The 14283-nt window shown below is 38.3% G+C and overlaps 1 protein-coding gene across 1 annotated transcript in view; it reads left to right on the top strand.

The window, feature by feature from the left end:
- The first annotated feature begins 4016 nt into the window (after positions 1 to 4016).
- LOC125095498 (sodium channel protein type 3 subunit alpha) overlaps positions 4017 to 14283 on the top strand; it is a 1188574-nt gene continuing 1178307 nt past the window's right edge. Inside the window, exon 1 of the mRNA XM_047721990.1 lies at positions 4017 to 4258. The gene's annotated coding sequence lies outside the window, so the exon portion shown is untranslated. The remainder of the gene's footprint in view (positions 4259 to 14283) is intronic.

Here is a 14283-nt window from a genome sequence, read left to right as displayed (position 1 = left end):
CCTTCCCTTCCCCCCACCCCCATCCTGCCTGTCAAATTCCTCATATCAGAGAGATCATATGATAATTATCTTTCTTTGACGTATTTCACTTAGCATAATACCCTCTAGTTCCAACCATGTCGTTGCAAATGGTAGATTTTGTGTTTTTTGATGGCTGCATAGTATCCCATTGTATATATACACCACATCTTTATCCATTCATCTGTTGATGGACACCTGGCCTCTTTCCATAGCTTGGCTATTGTTTTGTCCATCTTTTTATTATTCCAACCTATGACTGATAATCTTCCTTGTGTATTGCACTGTTTTAATTGTAGTTCTTTCTTTTTAATCCTACTTTGAAGCCTGACTTTTGAAACCTGCTTTTTAGCTATGTATACACAAAAAAGTGTAGCTTTATTCTTTCATTTTCACGACAGCATAATTGTTTTTACTCAAGTTAGAATATTGCCAAGTAGCAGATACTAGAAGATAAATATAGAATTATAATCCTATTTAATGAGAAAAAAAACAAACTCTTCTGGTACTGTGCTGTTTAATTTACTGTCTTCATATTACTGTCTATTTCTTTCTTCTCCAGAAATTTTATAGAAGCTTTAACAATTGGAGAGGCAATTATGGCCAAGATAGAAGGGTAGATTTCCATGGTATCATGAAGTAAAATAAATATTTATTCTTATCCTGGTTTTGGAAGATACTATTGGTTAATTTCAACACATTATACATTTTGTGCCCAAATTATAGAACATCATTTGTGAACAGCCTTAGGAATTTACCGGTGGTTGGCTGGTTCAACCAGTATCTTTTCTGTCTCCCATAATTCAGGCCTCCCCTTTAAGCCTCTCAACAACACAGGTGACACCATCACTTAATGTTTGATGAACTCTCAGATATGTTTAGTGTAATACTTTATGAAGAGTTTCAGATAGTTCTTTCGTGGGTTTAAACAGAGACAAAAATCTCAGAGCTGCCAAAAAAGGCAATAAAAATACAAACAACATAGACGAAAAGCAACAGATTACAAAGTGTTTGGGAGATTAAAAATGATACATAAAATAGATATGGATAAATGGCTGAAAGGTAAAAGAGACTTGGGAAGATAATGAATAATATACACCATGCTTTACCAGTGAGCTCATAGGCAAATCCCTCCAGGGATCCTTCAGCCAGAATGAGGAAGTTTTGTTTTGGGTGACCCGTAACAAGAATGTAGGTATATCGAGTGTAATACGTACTTGTGACTGAACTCTTAGAGTAGAATCTGTATTACTAACACTGGACATCGAAAACAGAAGAGATAATGTGAAAAAGAAATTCATTTTTATTTATAGGTGTGACGATTCACACGTTGATAACAAAGCAGCAGCAGTGTGATAGCTTCAGGTAGCCTAGTCTACCTGCTAATGAGTGAATCATTATAACATTTTTATGACATACAGTATTGTAGTTATAGTCATAATACAGCATTGCAAATATTAACATTCAATATTGTTAGGCTATGTGGCTCATCTGGGAGTTTTTTCAAATTGTTGCAAATCTCAAAAGTATTTTCCAACATACATATATTGAAAAAATTGTACATAAGTACACATATGCAGTTCAAGCCTATGTTGGTCAAAGATCAACCGTATATATACTCATTGACAAAACATGGTGTATGGTATTATTTTCTTAGTGGCAGAGGGAGAAGGACACCAAATCTCTTTCCTACCACACTGATGCAAAGTACTTTTTTGTTCACTATTAAAAACTGCTACACTTCATTAAGCCAGTGGATCACCCAGTCCAATATTCCATCACTATCCCAAGTGATGTCTTCTGGGTAATGCTATATGACAACCACTGAAGGTGACTCTAACATTTTATAGTAATTCTTTCCATATGGTACCATTATTTATCAATTCATTTTACATTTATTTTTATCTTCATTTTGCAACCTCTCTAGGAATAACAAATCCAATAGACTCACTATATTTTATAATATTGACTTTGGTTTGTTCTTGATTTGCTTCTCTAAAGCTTTTGAGTATTTTGGAATTTGTTGATCAAATCCGTGTTAGTTAAATTAATAAACTTCATCATTTTGGAGGCATTAATCATTTTTTCAGTTGTCTCACTCAGCTAAAGTGTGTTCTAATTTATCCTCTTAAGGAAAAAAAAATGACATGACTTGAAATCCTGTGGTTCTGACTTATTTTGAACATCATATGGATTATTCCCTGATAGATACCAGATCAGATGTCAGAGAGCTTTAAGACAGAGGGTTGATTGAACTCATTTTACTTCTCTGTGACTATGCATTGTATAATTTAGTTGAGAAGGGACTTGAATATGGCCAAAAAAAGAAAAGAAAAAAGAAGAAGAAAACAACATTGATTAAGTCTAATTAAAAAAAAAAAAAAGCCGTCACTCCTAGTACAGTTGAACTCTTCTTTCTAAGTCTGCAACCAATCAAGGAAGAGAAGATGATTTGGCTGTGATGTGGCACTGAGGATTATCTCCAAGAGACCAAGTTCACCCTTGAGTGGAGAGCCTGTGAAAGAGAAATCTCCCCTCCTGCACTGGCTTTCTTGCAAGTCACAAATGTAAATGTAAGGTAAATGCCCAAGGGAAAACCTCAGAAACTCAGTTAAGCAGCAGGGATAGGTAAATCCTTGGACATAAAAAATCCTGTGTATTTACCACTGAGTATCATTTCCACAGTAGAAGGTGTGGCAGCAAATAAACTATAGATGCAAATGCCCACCACCTTACGTTTATACTATACTGTACACTATACAATGTGATTTGCCCTCTTTTAAGGCCTGAATCCAGAAATCCGCCATACCCCAACATATCCCTTTTATTTTTCTTTCTGGTGGAAATTTCCTGTTTCTCTTTGAGAAAAATAATTCAATCTTGTTTCCATTACTTTTCCTCCCAGCAGGCTGCTATAGAAAACATACATACATACATACACACAAAACCCACACAAAAATTTTTACAAAGATTCATTTTTGGAGGGCCTGGGTGGCTCAGGACATGATCCGATGATTCTGGGATCGAGCCCCACATCGGGCTCCTTGCTCAGTGGGAAGCTTGCTTCTCCCTCTCTTACTCCTCCTGCCTGTGTTCCCTCGCCCGCTGTGTCTCTCTCTGTCAAATAAATAAATAAAAATCTTTAAAAAAAAATTCATTTTCACAGTCGTTCCTACCCAGCTCTAAACTCGGAACCTGTATGCCTGATGATGTATCCAGATGAGCGGGTCCAGGTCTGGGAAAGCAACCTCTATCCCACGTCTCCCTCTCCCCCGCAACAACCTCTGACTCCTCACTCCACCTTCGAAAGGAAACGCTTTGTTTTCGCCCTAGAAGATTCGGCAACCCGATCGATCTGTTGCAAAAAGAGAAAAGAAAAATCGCAGCCTAGAGATAGGTCTTGCGCGACCTCTCTCCAGTCTCCTTGGGCAAAACCTCTGAGAAGGAACCGATTCCCGGTCGTGAGTCCTCGGAGCCCGGGGCACAGGAGACACTGGTCAGGCCTTTGCCATTGGTCCTCACCTCCTCGGCCTGGAGTTCTCCTCCGGCTTCTCCCCAAACCACACTCAGTGACTTCTCGGAAACGTTAGCGGATTGCGCTGAGCAGGAAAGGAGGAAGGGGTGACGGGGGCGGGGGTGAGGTAAGGGAAGGGCTCTTGGGGCTGTTGGACGGACACACTCCCCACCCCCACCCCACACACACCCGCGCTCCCCACCCGATGGGGTAGGGGTGGGTGGGAGGTCGCGAACCCCTCCCCTGCCATCTCCAAGCGCACAGCCGAGAAGCCGCAGCCTGGCCGCCGGGGCGCTCCCAGAGGGTCCCGCCCGCCGCGAGCAGCGGGAGGCGCTGGCTGGGGAAAGGGCGGGGAGGAAGGAGCGGCGGGGGACTCGGCGGCGCTGGTGCCCCGGGGCTGGGGGCGGGGCTGCCGCTGGTCTGGGCGCGCCGGGGAAGGAGGGGCTCAGTGTCGGGGCTGGCCGTCGCCCGCGCTCTGGCCGCGGGTGTCTGGTTTCGAATCCCACCCTCTCCCCGGCTGGAGCAGGGCTAGCCTGGGTGCCCGCGGCCGGTGGTTGCAGGCGCCGCGGAGCAACAGGAGCCAAAAGAGAGAGGAAGAGGGAGCCGCAGAGAGAACGCCGCGGGGAGAGACCAGGAGCAGGGAAGCGTTCCAGAAGCCCGCGCCCGCCTCGCAGGCCAGGTGGTGCGGGTGGGCTGGATGGGCATCACCGGAGGGCAAGGTTGCAAGTAAGTACCTTTTCCGTGGCTCCCCTAGTGCGGCGGACTGGGAAGCCCTCCGACTCTCGCCCGGGCTCGCCTCAGCAGCCACACCCACCTGTATCCATTTTCCCGTCTCTCGGTTTTGGCCACTCGGTGTGATGCCACCTGCAGAGTAGAGAGGAGAGAAGCGGAAGGAGCGGTCCAAGCCATTGCAGAAAGGGAGCTGGAGAGGCACCTATTTAAGCGGTGCAAGGCCGGTCCTTTGCGGATTTTGTGCGCGTTTGCTATCAGGTCCCGAAAATGTGGAGAGGAGAGGCAGTTATACTTGATGGTTTGCGTCCGTTCTTTCTTTCTGTCTATGCTAGCAAAATTGTTGGACGCGTTTCAGTTCCAGGGGCAGGTCGTATTCTCTGCGAGAAAAAAGCCTGTGTTGTATTTCGCACCTGCAAAGGTGAGCCTGCAGAACCCGCAGAGCGGATCCTACCTGGAGGGACAGCCAAGCAGCTCGAACCCCTTCCCGGCTCACAAACACCAGTAATTGACGAGACTGCTCAGCCCCATTTCCCAACACAGTTTTGTTTTGTTGTTGTTTTTTTTCCCCCCTGAAACGAATAAGCATTTTATAGTGAAATTCAGAAAAGATTTAGAGTCATTTTAGCTTTTTAATCGGTCTCAACAAAAACTGTCATTTACTTTCGGGGGAAAAATCGCTATTTTCGTTACTTGTATTAAAGACAAAAGATCAAAACAAGATTACCAAACTAAAAAACTTTAATGCCAACTTTTGTGATTGTAATAAACATTTTACTCATTATTTTAGTGTTTCTTTTTAAGTTATAGTTGCAGCCTTCCTAGTAATATTTATTTCCTCTGAAGCTAAGGACAATTTTTTATCTGAGAAGCTTGGTGGGGGGTACTAAAAAGCTAACTTTAATAATTTCAATAAGACAAAGATCAAAGATAAAGATCAAATCAACACAGGCTTTTGAAAGAATGGTGGATTTTCAGTTTCTGTATGTCAATTTTGGGAGGTTCATTTCTTTTCAGAAATACAATTATTGCTCTCTTCTATTTTTTTTTTCTCCTTCCCAGTGGCCAGGAGGAAGACATTGTTTTTCTTTCTTTCTTTCTTTTGAAAATATAAAATACATTTTCATGATTTTTGCTTTAACACAATAAAACCTAGCTATATATAATCTGCAAACCAGTGCAATGGTTAAATAGTCAATTTTTTGGGAAAAATCTTCAAATTCTTTATCCATTTTTAAAAATAATTAAACTAGAAATCACTTTCTTAGAAGCTGTGGTAAATAGGATTTAAAAATTTTTATTGATTATTCAAAACTAGTCTTACCTGATTTTCATGTATGAAGTTATCATGATAGTTAGAATAGCTTATTCACAGAATGCTAGACAAAATATGACATTTGGTATAAGGGAGAGTGTGCCTTTGATTTAGTCAACTGGTAATAGTTTTGCTTAAGAGAAGTTTTTGCATTTTGTTTAATTACCTGTCTATTGGAGGTTCCCTTTTGGAAGTGAACCATTGTGCAATCATGGGACACAGTGATGTATTTTTACAGAGGTTCAGTATACAGTACGCCATGATTCCTATGGTTTAAGGCAGGGCTAACTGGGTACCTTGATGAGTCTACAGAAGAAAGATGAGTCAGGTCTGGCTCTTGGCCAAGAGCATCCTTATGCCTCATTGTGTCCCCTAGGGCCAGGAAATAATCATGGGAACCCTCCAGTGGTAGTGCTTCTGTGTTTTTGCTATCTGTTGCTGAGGTGAGTTTTGGCAGCAAAGAAAAAGAAATTCAGGGGTGGAACCAGTGAGGTCTTATTCACTGTATTCAGTCTGACCAAACCACTTTCTTTGTGGCAAGAAAAAAAAAATAGACACTGCATTTTACATTAATGGTAGAAATTAACATTTATCTAATTTCTATTCCTAGTAGATGCATGAAAGAATGTGATATGCTGGAAGGATTTATTTGGTATTTTGCTAATCTAAGGCATGACTTTGCTGAGGAGCTTAAAGTTTATTAATGTAAATGGATCTTTCTAAATCTCATGATGGTATGATTATGATTTTCTCTAAAACTGTCTTAGATCTTCCCCTCCAGTCTCTAACATCTGAATAAATGGCTTCACCATCCAAATGTTACTGCTCTCTCTCTTCCTCAAGATAGCATTTCATCCATAGCTGGTCCAGATTTAGATCCATCAGTTTTCTATTCCAAATATATCTCTATCCATTTATACTTCTCAGATATATCTCTTTTGCCTTGTTCTCTGTGTCTACTATGCCAGTAAATTAGTTCAAACCACCATCATAATTTACCTGGATTTCTGCTATAGGCTTCCTGTTAGTCTCTCTACTTCCATAGTTTCCTCCCTCATGATTCACTCTCCATACACAGCAATACCATCATGACTCTCCTTAAAAGCATTCATTAGCTAACTGCATAGAAAAAAAAAGAAATAAATGCAGAAACATAGAAATCAATCAACAACAAATTCCTTCTGTTAGGATACAGCTCTCTTTGATCTGGCCCTTCTTTATAACCCCACTGAATCCATCCCTGGCATTTATAGGCTCCAGTCACACTGGTCTTTTAGTACCTGTAACACAGCGAATAATTTCACCCCGTAAGGCCCTTTTAATGCTGTTCCCAGTGTGTGGACAGTTCCTTTCACTCTTTGAATGGCTAGCTCCTTCTCAAACTTTACATCTCAGCTCAAAATTCTCTTCCTCAGGTGATCATTCTTGATCACCTGTCAAAAGTAGATTGTCACCTGTTAGTCTCCTTCTTGGTACTTGTTTGTTTCCTGGTGCTTATTATAGCATGCAGATATTTTTTGTATTTGAATAGTGAAAGCTCTAAAGGAACAGAGACTAAGTCTTTAGTGTTGGCCCAGTGTTCAGAACAGACCCTGGCATGAAGTAGTGGAGGGAGGGGTTTCCTAACTATTTATGTAAATAAAAAGTACAAAGATCTGACTTCTTTCACCATAAAGTGCATCAACCCAGTCAATTTCTGCATTTTATGTTTCAATTTCTTTTTTGCTGAGCATCTGGTACATTTACAACTCTGTACTGTGATTTTGAGGAAGTAAAATACCCTGGGATATATCCCCATCTTTCAGCAGTGTAGGCAATAAGGTGTTCAAAGGTAAGTAGATTATAGCATATTCTTAGGAAAGCAGTAACCACAACTGGATTAAAATATATTTGGAAGGAAAGTTAGAGTGCATAGGCGAACAGTGACTTTTATATGAGTGACTTCTAACATGCAATGATGACCTTATTAGGTTTAATTCTTATTAGGTTTAATTAGTTTTGAGGGTCTTTCAGTAATCACTAAATTTAAAATATTGTTTTGTAATAAATATGGATACTTGAATGAGTTCAGTCGTTGGAAGGATGTTCAAATGAGGCTGAGGCCATAGATCCCGTGCCAGCACCATCCAAGTTGGTTTTTACTCCAGGTTCAAGGGACAAATTATCTCACAAATCCAAAGTGTCCACTCGGGAAGGTTCAGAGAGAGACTGTGGGCTAATCCATGAAGATCTATCGCTATTGTAGGGTGCGAAGGAAAGGAGGCTTCAAAATTCATGCTGCTTAGTGATAGTATCAATTTATACTAGAATTTATACAGGTATACATACTTCATATGGCAATAAGTCCACCCATTTTTTTTTTTTTTGAGTCTGTATTTAAAAATACTAAACATTTTTGGTATTAACATGTGGTTGAAAATCTATCTTTCAGTTAGGCAAAGAACTTTGATATTTTTTATCTAGCAAGTGACCGGCTTTTTTTCTTGTAAAGAATTTGCAATCATATTTCTTCTGGAAGGACTAAATTATTTCATGACTTGTCACCAGGGATTTTGTTAAATTTGCTACTAAGGTGGCACATTGTGGTTATTATGAGTGGGACTGCCCTTGTGTACTAATTGAAGATGGCCCCCTGTTTTATATGTCACAAATTAGCTAATTATTCTTACATAGAGGTATTATAGCTTTCTTCTTCAGAGCTATGTAAGCTAGAATACCACTTGAGATGGCAATGTCATAGTAAAATGGATATTATAAGATTGTATGAAAGTAATTTTCATTTGAGGATTTATGGAAGAGCACTCACAGAATGTGGGTACACTACTTTTGTAGAATGTGAGAGAACAGTTTTGGTATCTTGCCATCCTGCAAAGCAAAATTTCTTCATTGAAGGTTTAACTGGCTCTTCCCCGCCCCCTATGTACAGCTGGAAGGAAATGGATTTAGGCAACAGGGAAAGCCATCAGCTCTTGGCAGCCAAAGGTAGAATAAACTTTGGAGGAACAAAACTCTTCTGGGAAGTGAGGAAAAATGCCAGACCACGATAAAGAGGGACAAGAGGTGGGAATGCCTTGGACAGTGCCAATAAACATAATCTACCACAGACAAATTTGAGTTGACATTATATATACAGTTGAATTATTTGGTATCTTTCTAGCCACACCAGGGACAGTTCTTTCTTCTTTTGTCTTTAGAATAACAACTCTATTTTAAGGGAAAACATACTGTTATTGCTTCTTTTATACAGGAAATAGGTTACCTTTGGATTTTTAAAGTGATATAACAGGGAGCCAAAAATGCCATATATTATTATTAAAATATACAATTTCTTTAATTTTAATTTCTTGCTATTCATTTTATGATTTCCTTTTGTTGTGTCAAGTGTTTGAGAGACTGCTATTACTGATTATAAATTTCTTTAAAATGTCTCCTTGGATTTTTTACAAAGCTTTCTGCAGTCAGATGCTCTACCACTGAGCTATACCCCCGTTACAAAGCTTTCTGAATCATTTATCAAAACACAATAAAACTAATTGCACCCGATTGTTCACTTTGAAATTTAGAGGGAGTAAATACATTTACAATGTCATTAACCTACCATCTCTGCTCTGCAGTGTATGCTCTTTTTCTATCCCTTTTTCTCTTCTCTACATATCACCTTCTGAACATTTGATATATATGCAAGTAATACAAATTTTGCTCCACTCTTTGGTCAAACCATTAACACAAATAATTAGAAAATAGAGCTCCTAAAGAAGGATAATAGGATTAGACAGATGCATTAAAAAATAATCACAAAACATTTCTGTAGAGAATTTTAATGAAATTTTTGTGTGTTACATGCCAAACTAGACATCCTGTGTCATCTGATTATTTTTTAAAAAAATAGGGGTGATTTTTCTAGATGTAATATCTGTCAACTATACTAGTTGCTCATAAACTGTGTATCTTAGAATCTAAGTAATTATTTTCCTCTTCCTGAGAGCCTATAATTAGAAATTCAAAAAAGAGGTAAATGATAGATATTAAAATCCGTACAAAAAAAATAAAACAGGGGAAAATGAGAAAAATGTTGTATGATATAGAAATATCCTTTTATTTATTGATTTAACTCCATTAAATGATTATTCTATCGAGTCCAATGGACAAGCGACCATTCAGGGTTTAGGGTAAGGATAGCTTATTAACTATATGTATATTTTGCATAAGATACATAGAATATTTTGTTGGTAAATTATGCCTTCCTTTGCTTTCTCTGGATAACGATATAAAATTAGTATTCCATGTAGATGGGTATCATGGGACTAATCTTTATAGATGATCCTTTCATGGAATAAAATACAACAAAGTTTAAACGATGATTTTTTTCCCCCTTAACATAACACATATTCTCGTTATCTGGGACAAACTCGGCTCATGGTAATTCATGTAGAGAGAAGAGAAATAGTCCTCAAGGGTCAAGTGGGAACAAGGTTCTTGCAATCTCATGAGATCATCTGATAGACTTTCGGGAATGAATGTTTATAGGATTGTTATGCGAGACATCCTTAAAAATCCATATCGTCCCCTTACTACATTTTAGAATATTTATAAAATGTTTTTATAAAGGGTTAAAAATATAGAGGAATAAATTTGTATTCCTGTTAGTGTAGTTAAAATGTGTTTTTCTAGATACTTGTCTTGCTCTATATGCAGTCTTTGCCAAATACTTTTTCTCAAATGCAACTTCATTATTTGTAGGATTGGAAGTGTCTGCTTCTAAGAGGTTCCATACAAATTAGGTTTACAAAAAAGCCATTTCAGTGTCTCACATATGATGAGGTGTATTAATGTGGTACGATATTTGGTAACAGTATCTTATAATCAAATGTATTCTGTTTTGAATACAAATGGTATAGCATTTAAAGTGCACTTTTGTTACATTTATTTTTAATCCTATTTTTAAAGACAGTTCTAGTTATACATCTCTAATAGGATCATTCCATTTTGAAATCTCTGTTGGTAAAGTTGTCAGTAATAAGTTATTACAAATTGTTTGAAGTATCTAAAAACTTATAAGTAGGAAAACATGAAAGAGGTGTCTAAAACTCAAGAATTTGTTAACTATCCAGTTATGTTTTCTTTCTGTTTTTAAACCCGATCCGTCAGAATTTTTCATTAGTAGAGAGCAGTTCAGTGGAGGTGACCTGCCGGATATCCTAATAATGCATCTTAAAACTACCTACTTTGATAGGAATTTTTTTAAGGAGCATATCATGCAATTTCTCACTTATGTGTAAAATCAAACTTACTCTAGTACTTTAATCATCGGGAGTGTAACTCTGAATTTTTAAATCAACAAATAAGATGTTTGAGCCTGAAGGAAATATTTGCCAATATGGCCACTTACTTTATTTCATTGGTGATCATTAACAAAAACCAGAATCTTGTAAAGGAAATCCTCAGACCAAGGGTAATAATTGAGTTGGTTTTATTTATTGTTTTCTTTAGCAATCCATAATTCTTCCTTAGTTACAAAGCCAGTAGACTGTGCATTGCAAGAGGTGGGTTGTGGCAACATTATGAAGACAGAAAATGAATATATGAACAGGTACACTGTCATAAAGAAGAATATGGGTAGCAGCACCATTCGCATATTGCTAAGATTACTAGTAATACATTAATTTAACAGCCTCAAATATGGAGCTCTCATTTTTGCCAGGTAGTTCATTAGGGATCTTCAAATGCTTCTTTTAAATCTTTGCAACCCCATTTTGGAGTTGAAAACACTAAGACTCAGAAGTTAGTTAACCTTCCCAAAGACTTGAGTGATCACTAACCCAAGGAACGTGCACACTCTTTTTAGAGGCAACAAAATTGTGTTTATCCTATGAATGCTGTTGTACATACCCTCCCCCCTAATATACCTAGTACTTACATTACCAAGGACTGAAGTCTTTTCAATCCGTAAAGGAGCTGAAGTAATCTCCATTTGCAATGAAAGCAAACTATGTAATTACAACACTAGAGAATAAGACAGACTGAAGATTGTTTAAATGTTCATCTTGAATATTGATTCTTGGGTAGTGTATTTGTGTTAAACCAGAGTTGAAATTTAAATGGAAGTTTGAAAACATTATGATATTATGAAACGTACCAAAACATTTAAAGTATTTTTCAGGTCGTTTTAAAGGTTGAGTGACTTTGATTTCCTGGTCTAGCGATGTTATTGTGTTGCTCTGACTTGGCCATGATTAGAATGTTTTGCTTGTTTTATTTTGAGGAAATCAAAGGAACTTTCCCAACATAGACAAGAGTTTGAAAGAAAAGGACTAGTGCCTTTAAAAAGGGATAGGAGTGTGAAATGTCTAGGCAAAGTTCATTCAGCCTCATGACTGAAGAAATGAAGAAAGAGGGAATGAAGCCATTTCTGAGATCCTGGGTGTTAGGGGGTGGACAAGTAGAGAAAGCAAAGTGACTTTATGCAGGGTTAGGAAAGAAGAAGATAGTGTTCATCTGAAGTTCTTATGTCCTAGAAATTGAGAATACAGACATTTTTAATTAGAGGAATACAAATATTTTTAGTACCCTAAATTGATATACTCAGATGTAATCTAAATCATAGTACTTATATTGTCCCAGAGACAATGATTTGTCGATTAAAGTGTTTAACATTAATGATTCAAGGTGTTTACTCTGAAGGGTTTTAAAACATGTTTGGAAAATTAATTTACTTTGTATTATATGTAATTTTCTAATGCACATGATCTTCTTTAAATATTTAGTGTCTACTTAGATACTGTACTTTGAGGGGGGTGTATAAACATGACAGTTGAAGCCTTGAGTTCTATGATATATCTGAGTTCTAATGGTTGTTGGTCAGCAGCTTGTCCACTAGACTGTTAAAGTTTGAAGTGTTAGAGACCATATCTTGTTCATATTGGCATCCTTGCATGGTGCCTCATATGCAGTCATTCTCGAGACAGATTTGCTGATGAAATGAATCATATTTATTATGCAAATATATGTTTAACTCATTACAAATCGCTCCTTTTCACTGAAACTTACTTTCTAAGTATGTGGGAAAGATAAGATGAGTTAGTAATTTAGACTTCTCAGGCCTGGATTTTTATGATTACTAGGTCAGGATGAAAGAGTCATACTTCTTATTTCTTACTCGGGAAAGGAATAGCACTCCTGCTTATTTTTTTTGGCACAGTTTGGATTCATCAATTCTAGATGACAGTATTTAGCTTTCTTTGCATGAAAGAGCCAAAATGTTTTAACATGTACTCAATTTGATGTCCTACAGAGACTGACACCCTGATCCTCTCCTAAAAATGAGAGTTTGGAGGATTTGCTTAAGAAGTGGGCTGCGGTCCAACAGTAAAAGGAAAAAAAAAAGTTAAAACTAAAATTTCCAACTGATTTGTCTGGAGCTGGTGATCAATCATTAAGCTCTATCCGGTTGGCCTCCAAAATGTGTAGGTCAGGAGTTGGCATCCAAACTGGTATCAGTGCCATTGAGGTTTGTGGGGAGGAAGAGGCTGGCAGAGATCCCAAGGGTAGCAGTAAAGGGAGGCTGAGTGGCTCCAGGTCGGCTCTCCAAACTCAGCATCACTGTTCTCAGCATTTCCGTTTCCGCAATTGAGCTGCGATGCGTCCTTTAGCAGGTATTTACGGAGTAGCTACTCAGGCACTGCCGCAGGGTGTAATGGTGAACAGAACATGGAGGTTTCATGCTGGTTTTGAGACAGATAGTGAGTCAATAAACAGAACCCACTCTGTCCGCTGTGGAGAAACATACTGCGGGACAGAGAGAATTGAGGGAAGGAGGCGTTATTTAATAAGGGTGTTAGAAAAACCTTTCAGAGGTGATATTTGAGCAGAGATCTGAAGAAGGTGGGGAAATGAGGGAGCTGAGGCAGCAACAGGAAAATCATGCCGGGCACAAGGAGCGGCATTTGCACCAGTCTGAGGCATATTTGATGTGTTTATGGAAAAGCAAGGAAGTCAGTGTGGCTGAAGTATGGAGAGCGAGGTAGAAAGTAGTAGAAGGTGTGGGACTTTTCTTAATTTGGGAAAGATTGTGTCACTGCCTAGAGGTCTGTATAATGAGCAAATGCTTCAGTGACCAGCATGGGACAAACTTTGGAGGAGGTGAATTGTGCCTTTTTTTTTTTGCGGCGGGGGGGGGGGGGGGGATCCTGTTCTGAATTTAGGTACCACACAATGCAAACAAATATTCTGGAAATTCCTAATTTCCATATAAAATTAATCTTCTTGCCATTTCTTTGTGATTTATATGTAAATGTCTTATAGTCTCTTCCCATCTGCAATAAATTAGAGTCTTAGAAGCCCTGATTATCATTTGAGGGCAAAAGAGCTAACATGACAGAGGTTACAAATGCAAGTATCTTTAAATGTTTAAATTCAGGAAACTAAAACATGGTGAGAATATAGTAATATTTTACATATTTTGATTGGGTTTTTTTTTTTTTTGTATCTGCTGTACGATTTCTTATGAAATAGTTCTACTGCATGGAGAGGAGTATTGCCTAGCAAAGTAGATACGAGGGAAGCACACTTACATCCTGTCAAGCTTGACCCCCTGCTAACTGCTATGACTTTGGTATTCTCCTGACTCTCTCTTCCTTACAGTTTTCAGCAAATTCTTGTGAAATAAAAAAAATGTGGTACAGTATTTATAACATGAAATTTGCCCTTT

The sequence above is a fragment of the Lutra lutra genome, chromosome 3, assembly GCF_902655055.1.
Source record: "Lutra lutra chromosome 3, mLutLut1.2, whole genome shotgun sequence".
Classification (NCBI taxonomy): Eukaryota; Metazoa; Chordata; class Mammalia; order Carnivora; family Mustelidae; genus Lutra; species Lutra lutra.
Note: the sequence above shows the minus strand (reverse complement) of the source record. Positions and strands in the feature narration are given on the sequence as shown.